Genomic DNA, 3997 nt, shown 5'->3' with positions numbered 1-3997 from the left:
ATAAAATCATATTTTAAAAATAACATTTTTAAGATTTATGTCGAAATTAACTCAGACGTCATAACAAGTATTGGGATATTATTTAATTGGAATTATTTTTGGCAATGAGTAGCAAATAATACAAATTACTCATCTCAATAAGAATTCCAATTAATCTATAATATAAATCTTACTTGTCTGCTTATGTATGCATGTTTGTTTGTTTGTTTTCCTAAAACTTTCGACAGAGACGACAGATTTTCACGAGATTGATTTCGTTTTGGAGCTCGACCTCTCGGACGACAAATATCAAAAAATTAGCTAAAAACAATTCCTTCACCCTCAACTGAGTACTTTTGTGCAGGGAGGGGTCGCTTTTTGCACTTATATTTTCGAAAGTCATCCCCTCTTTTCGATTGACTAGGCTTAATTTAAACCTTCGTCACTTCCGGTTTGGCGATGGATGCAACCGCAAAGACGTCACGTTTTTTTTTGTTTTTTTTCACGTTTTTTTTCCTTGTTCACGGTACGGATTCGAGCTTGCCTGCCTACCTACTACCACTTAAAAAAAATTTAGTATTTAATTTTACCTAGTCATTTTCTTTTCTTTAATATTAGATCATGTTGTTAAGAAGGATAAAATTTGATTTCTTTGCAAATATACTTCATCCTGCTCGGAATATTTTTTACAAAGAAGACATCTTTGCTTTCGGGAGTCAATGAAACTACTAATAGTAAATAACAATAATAATATGATTTTCTTTAGTATTAATAACTAGCAGGGAGACCCAACGTTGCCCGTTATTGATTGATGATCAACGAATATTTCACACTCCTATATTTTTATTGTCATCGAAATCCGTGAAATCGTCCGGGAAGAAGCTTCACTTGCCTCCATGCAGTAAGTTAGTCCAAAATATGTTATTCTACATTGCACTCTGAGGAACCTACTGTTTCTTTTATAAAATTATTTTATATAAACTTCTTTCCAGTTAACGAAAATAAAAACATTAAGAAATTTACGTGCGGGATTTGAACCTACAGACCACGTCATGCAAAAAAAAAAACAAAACAAAAAAAAAAAACAAAAAAAAAAAAAAAAACGTAAATTTTCAAGTCTTATATAAAATTCTTGGCAGTTAATGGAAAAAAAAATTAACGCGCGGAATTTGAACCTACAAATCGCGTCATGCAAAAAAAAAAAAAAAACACGCTATCAACAACTTACCCACAGTAGAATTTTCACATCCCGTTGTTCTATCATTGTTGCTTAGCGACGACATGGAAAAAAATGGCTTTACCGATGATAGATAAATTAAAATAATTATCGTTAGCTTATTAAAAATTTGTCTCAACTTAACTAAGAACATTCCCTGATTTATACACTAAAGTTCTGTAAATCTTAAAAAACATATGTTTAGTCGTTTTGGAGTCTATAAGGATCTCTCTCCCCCCTTTCTCCCCCACTCTCATTCATTCACACACACACACACACACACACACACACACACACACACATTTGTATTTATATAATTGTAGATATATTACCCAATAGTTTATATATAAATATTGCTTAACTCTGATCAGTTAGTTTGTTTTTAACGTTGGAAAAATCCGCCCATCCCCAAAAGATTTCGCACCATACATTAAAAAAACAAAACAAATAGTTTTCTGTTCTAAAAATTAAACTTTCCTTGTATTAACGATCTATCTTTTGACGAAACACGAAACGACTCGGGGTTTATTTCTTTTCATATTTAAAAATTAAAATGCTTATAAAATATTTTTAGTAAATGGCAAAATAATGATCCATCGTTAGCTTATTAAAATTTTTTATTTAAATAGTTTTTAAAAATTTTATAAAAAAAACAAACAAAAAAAAACCCCGCATCCTTGTTGCGAAAAAGCGAACGACTCAACTTGTTTTAATGTTTGTTTATAGATGCAACATGCAATGTCGACCGGAAGTTATTGCTTTTGTTTCTCCCATCTACGAGAGGTCTTACACCCTAATAGATCCCTTAATTAAAGGAAAACTTTTTTCTAATAGATTATCCACACATAAGCGAGCAACCAATTAGAACTCTGTACGCACTTGTCCATCTGAGTACAGGATGAAACGATAAAATTGTCGCCCCAGAAAAGACAACATGATTCCATTTCCGTTTGATGAAAAACCAGTTTTCGTTTTTTGTTCCAGTCGGCCAGTTGTGTACAAATCCCAAGAGCGATAGGAGCTTTCTATCATGTCTGAAAGTGACAAAATGTTCAACGAGCGAGATTGGAGATGCGCCACTTTACAACTCATGCTCTCTACCGATTCAAGTTATGACAACTTGACTATTGCCAGCATCCTCAAAATGCAAATCCTGATAGTTCAACGCTTAAGGGCACAGCTCAACAAAGTTTCCGGCCACACTTATGGTCTTTGGTGTGGTTTCAAGTGAGGGTCACATCATGTCACCTCGCATCTTCGAAATCGGCTTGAATGTCAACATCAAAATGTACCTGGATGTGCTGAAAAATGTGGTGATCTCCTGGTGCAATTAGGTGGCCACTGGCAGATCCTGGGTGGGGCAGCAGGACTCGTCGCCAGCACACAAGTCCAAAGAAAGGCTTGGCTTCAGGAGTACTACGACATTGTACCCTTCTCTCACTGGCCCACCCTTCTGCCCCGACCTGAACACGCTGGACTACTTCGTTTGGTCATACGTCGAGAACATCACCAACATGACCTCCTACAACACCGAAGCCAGCTTGATTGCTGCCTTCCACCGAGTATTCGCTGTTCCTGCCGGCGCTTGTAGAAAAGGAATGCTCTCAGATCTGGATTCAAGTCTGAAGGCGGCTACATTGAATAGCTATCCGCTCTACTACAGAAGTTACCTGAATTGATTTTTTTTTTCAATAAGTTTCCAAATAAAGCTGTAGTGTTGTTTTCTTTATGGCGATAACTTTACCATTCCACCCTGTAGAATGGAACATTTCAGCCTCTTTCTAAACCGGTTTCTAGTGCTTAGCCTCGGTTCTACTCGGTGTATTTGTTTGTGGCACCGACTGCTAAATTCAATAATGTACACGTCGTAATTGTAATGCAAATAAAATTGTTTCCTTCCTTCCTTCAAAACATTTTAGAATTTCCGAACGAACCAATATTGAAGCTGTGCGTCTCCAATTTTATGATGCATAAAAAAAAAGAAGAAAATTCCTTTTGATAAGTCCGGCCATTGATACTATTGGAAAACACCAATCTTTCTAAACTAATTGTCTTCCATAGCTTTAATTATATTTAGCACATTTAAGATAAAATATTGATTCGGTTCGTACAGAAGACAAATACAAGAACTGCATCTTACCAGCGTTTGTTCATGGAAATCTATATCTATCTATCTATCTATCTATCTATCTATATATATATATATATATATATATATATATATATATATATATTTCTTACAAAGAAATCACCACTTATTAAGGCCCGAAGCCATTAGAAGATAGGGGCTAATGAATGTAAAGTGATATTGTGTAATCATTAATGCTGTAAATTGGGTTGAATTTGGATTATTTAAGGGAACAGTTCAACAAGAACTTGTTTACATTGGACTTGAAGGCTACTTGTCAAACTTTCAGAAAAAAAACACTCGACTCGCAACCACTATCAACACTTTCCCCCACTTTCTATCTGTGCCTAAATTTAAACGTAGCTTCCATGAACAAAGCTTCTGTCCTAGAACTGCCCGCCTGTGGAATACTGTTCGACTGGCATGCTTTCTGGCCGACTATAATATGGTAGCCTTCAATGTTCATGCCTACCAAGGCCAATTGGGTGTAAGAGATTCCTATTTGGGACCATGATTACTGAGCCACTATGTAGAGACCTGAGTACCGAGATGTCTATTCACATTACATTTAAACTTTTGCATGCTAGTTCAAATATGGAAGCAAGAGACAGGGAGGGAATTCCAAAGTTTAGCAGTCAGAGAGAAGAAACTATTTTTTGACATCTAGGGACATC

This window comes from Euprymna scolopes, unplaced genomic scaffold (assembly GCF_053919585.1).
Source record: "Euprymna scolopes isolate OS-2025 unplaced genomic scaffold, ASM5391958v1 sca77, whole genome shotgun sequence".
Taxonomy (NCBI): domain Eukaryota; kingdom Metazoa; phylum Mollusca; class Cephalopoda; order Sepiida; family Sepiolidae; genus Euprymna; species Euprymna scolopes.
The sequence above is the reverse complement of the archived record's forward strand: the minus strand, read 5'-3'. Positions refer to the sequence as shown.